The sequence below is a fragment of the Tauraco erythrolophus genome, unplaced genomic scaffold (genome assembly GCF_009769465.1).
Source record: "Tauraco erythrolophus isolate bTauEry1 unplaced genomic scaffold, bTauEry1.pri scaffold_40_arrow_ctg1, whole genome shotgun sequence".
Lineage (NCBI taxonomy): Eukaryota > Metazoa > Chordata > Aves > Musophagiformes > Musophagidae > Tauraco > Tauraco erythrolophus.
Genome location: NW_028238614.1, coordinates 238,722 through 245,746, shown reverse-complemented (window position 1 = coordinate 245,746; position 7,025 = coordinate 238,722). Strand labels below are relative to the sequence as shown.

The 7,025-nt window shown below is 50.9% G+C and overlaps 2 pseudogenes; one reads left to right on the top strand and one right to left on the bottom strand.

The window, feature by feature from the left end:
• Positions 1–262: 262 nt before the first annotated feature.
• On the top strand, positions 263–1,266 carry LOC147526009 (olfactory receptor 14J1-like; annotated as a pseudogene).
• A 4,622-nt stretch (positions 1,267–5,888) lies between these two features.
• On the bottom strand, positions 5,889–6,824 carry LOC147526008 (olfactory receptor 14C36-like; annotated as a pseudogene).
• Between the last annotated feature and the right edge of the window lie 201 nt (positions 6,825–7,025).

Genomic DNA, 7,025 nt, shown 5'->3' with positions numbered 1-7,025 from the left:
CATCCTGTTTTCTTAGCATGGGGAGTGAAGAATCTGACAAGCACTTCTGCGTTAGGAGTGCTTTCATCTGATGAAGGATTGGTTCCTGCCTCCACCATTCTCACAAACCTACTGCTGACTCCTCAGCAGCCAGTGAACAGAGACCCTGCCTTTAAGGAACATTCATCCAGCACCAGAGCTCCATGAGCAGAGCTGAAGGAAGATCTCCTGGAAAATGAAAAGAGGGGATGTGTAGCAGGGGGAGAGTGTATTAGAAGTGGTTTTGATTTTGCTCAGAGACATCTACCCTACCTTGTCACTGTCTATTTCTCCTTAAACAGGTCTCCATGCCCAGAGGAAGAAAATGTCCAACAGCAGCTCCATCACTGAGTTCCTCCTCCTGACATTTGCAGACACACGACAGCTGCAGCTCTTGCAATTCTGGCTTTTCCTGGCCATCTACCTGGCTGCCCTCCTGGGAAACGGCCTCATCATCACCACCATAGCCTGTGACCACCACCTCCACACCCCCATGTACTTCTTCCTACTCAACCTCTCCCTCCTTGACCTGGGCTGCATCTCCAACACTGTTCCCAAAGCCATGGCCAATTCCCTCTGGGACACCAGAGACATCTCCTACTCTGGATGTGTTGTGCAGCTCTTCTTTGTATTCTTCTTGTTTAGTGCAGAGTATTGTTTTCTCACTGTCATGGCCTATGACCGCTACGTTGCCATCTGCAAACCCCTGCACTATGGGACCCTCCTGGCAGCAGAGCTTGTGTCCACATGGCAGCAGCTGCCTGGGCCAGTGGGTTTCTCAATTCTTTACTGCACACGGCCAGCACATTTTCACTGCCCCTCTGCCATGGCAATGCCCTGGACCAGTTCTTCTGTGAAGTCCCCCAGATCCTCAAGCTCTCCTGCTCACACTCCTACCTCAGGGAACTTGGGCTTCTTGTGGCTAGTGCCTGTTTAACATTTGGGTGTTTTGTGTTCATTGTGGTGTCCTATGTGCAGATCTTCAGGGCCGTTCTGAGGATCCCCTCTGAGCAGGGACGGCACAAAGCCTTTTCCACGTGCCTCCCTCACCTGGCTGTGGTCTCCCTGTTTATCAGCACTGCTCTGTTTGCCCATCTGAAACCCCCGTCCATCTCCTCTACATCTCTGGACTTGGTGGTGTCAGTTCTGTACTCGGTGGTGCCTCCAGCAGTGAACCCCCTCATCTACAGCATGAGGAATCAGGAGCTCAAGGATGCAGTGTCAAAAATAATGACTGGATGTTTCTAGCAGCAATAAACTGCCCATTTTCTTCTGCATATAACCCACAATTTAACTCACTCTAAAGAGCAGCTTGTCTTTGGTAGTTGGTTTTGTTTGGTTGGTTTGTAGATTTTCTTATTAGTAATAATGTTGTGCACAAAGAAACGTCGTTGTTCATTATTCACACCATTCCTAATTCGGTATCTACCTGTCGTCTGTGACCCAGAGACTCTGTAATGTCGAGCTGTGCTCTCTGTTATATAAAACAAAAGCAAGGGCCCTGCAGTGACTGGTTTGTCCGAGATGCTTTCTCCAAGACCTTCCCTGGGACTGCAGGGGCAGTTCCTGTGTGCAGAGGTGGAGGGGAGAAGAGTCCCAGCACAGCAACAGTGCCAGGGAGCACCAGGGCTTGGTCTTTCCCGAGCTGTTCACTTTCCAGCTCCATGCTCCAGCCTTTGTGTTGGTGTAAGGCCTGAGTGCTCTGGGACCTTGATCACCGTCCTGCGGTGTGGCAGTTTGTGCCAGCAGGCAGGGACAAGCCATGGGCACTTCTGTGACAAGGCTGACGTCCATAACAGCATTTCTATCATGAAAGGGGATCTTCTAAGGGCAGGGCCTGAAGGGTTAGATCTGCTTGTAATGGTGATCTCAATAACATGCCCAGGAGAATGCCGTGGAGATAAACCACCTGTGAACAGCTGTCATGGTTTAACCCCAAGCTGGCAATTGAGCACCACAGAGCTGGTTGCTCACTCCATCCTGATGGGATGGGGAGGAGAACTGGAAGGGTGAAAGTGAGAAATATTGTGGGTTGAGATAAAGACAGTTTAAATAGGTGAAGCAAAAGCCACAAATGTAAGTAAAGCAAAAGAAGGAATTAATTCAGCGCTTCTCATCAGCAGGCAGGTGTTCAGCCATCTCCAGGAACGCAGGGCTCCATCACACGTAGTGGGTACTTGGGAAGATAAACACCATCACTCTAAACATCTCCCCCCCTTCCCTATTCTTCCCTCAGCCTTTTATACTGCACAAGACATTATATGGTATGGAATATCTCGTTGGCGCGTTTGGGTCAGCGTCTCCAGCTGTGCTCCCTCCCACATCCTTGTGCACCTGCACGCTAGCAAAGCATGGGAATTTGAAAAGTCCTTAATTTCTTAGCAATGACTAAAACCATCAGTGTATTATCAACATTCTTCTCATACCAAATCCCACACTAAACCCAAACACAGCGCTGTTCTAGCTACTAACAAGAAAATTAACCCTATCCCAGTCGAAACCAGGACTACAGCTAAAGTATGTGAGTGTACAAGGTGGGGACACCTGACAGTGTCCTTTCATGGCCACGCTTCCTGGGAGAGATGATGTTGTGGTTTAACACCAGCTGAAAATAAGCACCATGTATCTGTTTGTTCACTTATCATCCTCTGCAATGGGATGGGGAGAAGAATCAGAAAAAACGCTCATAGGTTGAGATAAAGACAGTTTAATAGGACAGGAAAGAAATGAAAAGATAATAATAATAGCAATTATAATAAAAGAATGTACAAAACAACTGATGCACAATACAATTGCTCACCACACACGGACAGATGCCAAGCTCATTCCTGAGAAGCAATTGCCCCGGCCAGCTCCCCCAGTCTGTATACTGAGCATGATGTTTTATGGTATGGAATATCCCATTGGCCAGTTTGGGTCAGCTGTCCTGGCTATGCTCCCTTGAATCTTCTTGCACACCTGGTAGAGCATGGAAAACTGCAAGTCATAGAATCATAGAAAAGTCATAGAATCATAGAATGGTTTGGGTTGGAAGGGACCTCAAAGATCATCTACTTCCAACCCCCCTGCCATGGGCAGGGACACCCTCCACTACACCAGGTTGCCCAAAGCCTCATCCAACCTGGCCTTGAACACTTCCACGGATGGGGCATCCACAACTTCTCTGGGCAATCTCTTCCAGTAGTTCACCACCCTCAATGTAAAGAATTTCTTCCTTATATCTAACCTAAATCTCCCCTCTTTCAGTTTAAATCCATTGCCCTGTGTCCTGTCACTACACACCCTTGTAAAAAGCCCCTCTCCAGCTTTCCTGTAGGCCCCCTTTAAGTACTGGAAAGCTGCTATAAGGTCACCTCGGAGCCTTCTCTTCTCCAGACTGAGCAGCCCCAACTCTCTCAGCCTGTCTCCATAGCAGAGGTGCTCCAGCCCTCGGATCATCTTCGTGGCCTCCTCTGGACTCGCTCCAGTAGCTCCATGTCCTTCTTGTGTTGGGGACTCCAGAGCTGAACGCAGTATTCCAGGTGGGGTCTCACGAGAGCTGAGTAGAGGGGCAGAATCACTTTCCTCGACCTGCTGCCCACGCTGCTTTTCATACAGCCCAGGACACGGTTGGCTTTCTGGGCTGCCAGCGCACGGTGCCGGCTCATGTTGAGCTTCTCATCCACCAGCACTCCCAAGTCCTTTTCCTCAGGGCTGCTCTCAATCCATTCTCCGCCCAGCCTGTACTTGTGCATGGGATTGCCCCGACCCACGTGCAGGACCTTGCACTTGGCCTTATTGAACTTCATGAAGTTCTCACAGACCCACCTCTCCAGCCTGTCTGGATGCATCCTTCTGGATGGCATCCCTTCCCTCCAGCGTGTCCACAACACCACACAGCTTGGTGTCATCTGCAAACTTGCTGAGGGTGCACTTGATCCCACTGTCCACGTCTCCAATAAAGATGTTAAATAGCACTGGTCCCAGTACCAACCCCTGAGGAACACCACTCATCACAGGCCTCCACGTGGACATTGAACCGTTGACCACAACTCTTTGAGAGCGACCATCCAGCCAATTCCTTATCCACCGAGTGGTCCATCCATCAAATGCACGTCTTTCCAGTTTAGAGACATGGATGTCATGTGGGACACTATCAAATGCTTTGGATAAGTCCAGGTAGACAACGTCAGTTGCTCTTCCCTGATCCATCAATGCCGTAACCTCATCATAGAAGGCCACCAAATTAGTCAGGCAGGATTTGCCCTTAGTGAAGCCATGCTGGCTGTCACCAATCACCTCTTTGTTTCCTATGTGCCTTAGCATAGTCGCCAGGAGGATCTGCTCCATGATCTTGCTGGGCACAGAGGTGAGACTGACTGGCCTGTAGTTCCCTGGGTCTTCTTTTTCCCCTTTTTAAAGATGGGGGCTATGTTTCCCCTTTTCCAGTCATTGGGAACTTCACCAGACTGCCATGACTTCTGAAATATGATGGATAGTGGCTTAGCAACTTAATCTGCCAGCTCCCTCAGGACCCACAGCGGCACCTCATCAGGTCCCATGGACTTGTCCACCTTCAGGTTCTTAAGATGGTCTCAAACCTGATCTTCTCCTACAGTGGGCGGTTCTTCATTCTCCCAGTCCCTGCCTTTGCCTTCCGTGACTTGGGCCGTGCCGCTAGAGCTCTTGCCAGTGAAGACTGAGGCAAAGAAGTCCCTGAGAACCTCAGCCTTCTCCATATCCTGGGTGGCCAGGTCCCCCGTTTCCTTCCGGAGAGGGCCTACATCTTCCCTAGATCTCTTTTTATCACTGACATATCTATAGACGTTTTTCTTGTTGCCCTTGATGTCCCTGGCCAGATTTAACTCTATCAGGGCTTTGGCTTTCCTAACCTGATCTCTGGTTACTCGGACAATTTCTCTGTATTCTTCCCAGGCTACCTGTCCTTGCTTCCACTCCCTATAGGCCTTCTTTTTGTGCCTGAGTTGGTCCAGGAGCTCCTTATTCATCCATGCAGGCCTCCTGGTGTTCCTACCTGACTTTCTCTTTGTTGGGATGCACCGCTCCTGAGCTTGGAGGAGGTGATCCTTGAATATTAACCACTTCTTGGGCCCCTCTTCCCTCCAGGGCCTCATCCCATTGTACTCTAGCGAGGAGATCCTTGAAGAGGCCAAAGTCTGCTCTCCTGAAATCCAGGGTAGTGAGCCTGCTGTGCACCCTCCTTGCTTCTCTAAGTATCTTGAATTCTACCATTTCATGATCGCTGCAGCCAAGGCTGTCCTTGAGCGTCACGTTCCCCACCAGCCCTTCATTGTTAGTGAGAACAAGGTCCAGCATAGCACCTCTCCTCGTTGGTTCCTCTACCACTTGGAGAAGGAAGTTATCATCCATGCATTCCAGGAACCTCCTGGATTGCCTGTGCCTTGCTGTGTTGTCCTTCCAACAGATATCAGGATGGTTGAAGTCCCCCATGAGGACCAGGGCTCGTGAGTGTGAGTCAGCTCCTATCTGTCTGTAGAGGGCTTCATCCACCCAGTCCTCCTGGTCAAGTGGTCTGTAGCAGACCCCTACTACTACATCCCCTGTCCCTGCTCTGCCTTTAATCCTGACCCATAAGCTCTCAGTTGGGACGTCATTCGTCCCCAGGTGCAGCTCCATGCACTCCAGCTGGTCCTTGACATAGAGGGCAACTCCTCCTCCTCTTCTCCCCTTCCTGCCCTTCCTAAAGAGCCTGTACCCTTCTGTTCTGACACTCCAGCCACAGGATTCATCCCGCCACGTCTCCGTGGTGCCAATAAGATCATATCCCAACAGGCGCGCACACACTTCTAACTCCTCTTGCTTATGCCCCACGCTGCACGCATTGGCATAAAGGCATTTAATTTGGAAGCCTATTGCTGCTGAAAGACCACTGATTGAATCAGCTTCTTCAGTGCGTCTTTGAGCTCCTAGTTCCTCATGCTGTAGATGAGAGGGTTCACTGCTGGAGGTACCACTGAGTACAGAACTGACACCACCAGATCTAGAGATGGAGAGGAGATGGAGGGGGGCATAAGGTAGGCAAACATGGCAGTGCTGATAAACATAGAGACCACGGCCAGGTGAGGGAGGCACGTGGAAAAGGCTTTGTGCTGTCCCTGCTCCAAGGGGATCCTCAGCACGGCCCTGAAGATCTGCACATAAGATGAAACAATGACCACAAAACACCCCCAGAATACACAAGCACCAAACACAAGAAGCCCAAGTTCCCTGAGGTAGGCGTGTGAGCAGGAGAGCTTGAGGATCTGGGGGATTTCACAGAAGAACTGGTCCAGGGCATTGCCGTGGCAGAGGGGTAGTGAAAATGTGCTGGCCGTGTGCAGCACAGCATAGAGAAACCCACTGGCCCAGGCAGCTGCTGCCATGTGGACACAAGCTCTGCTGCCCAGGAGAGACCTGTAGTGCAGGAGTTTGCAGATGGCAACGTAGCGGTCATAGGACATGATGGTGAGAAGGGCAAACTCTGCCCCAAGAAAGAAGGAAAACAGTAAGACCTGTGCAGCACATCCAGAGTAGGAGATGTCCCTGGTGTCCCACAGGGAATTGGCCATGGAGTTGGGGAGAGTGGTGGAGATGGAGCCCAGGTCAAGGAGGGAGAGGCTGAGGAGGAAGAAGTACGTGGGGGTGTGGAGGTGGTGGTCACAGGCTATGGTGGTGATGATGAGGCCGTTTCCCAGGAGGGCAGCCAGCTAGATGGCCAGGAAAAGCCAGAATTGCCAGAGCTTCAGCTGTCGTGTGTCTGCGAATGCCAGGAGGACAAACTGGGTGATGGAGCTGCTGTTGGACATCTGCTGCCTGAGGGCATCAGGATCTGTCCAAGGAGGAAAAACAGTGACAAGTTACAGCAGACTTTTCTGAGAACAGTCCATTCAATCTCGTAGAAACACTTCCCCCCACCTCTGCCCCTGCCTGCCCCCGCCTCTTTCAGGAAGACCTTCAGCAGGTCCCTGTTGTTCGCTCGGGTTGGTGCTGGCTGAGGGTGCCACTGG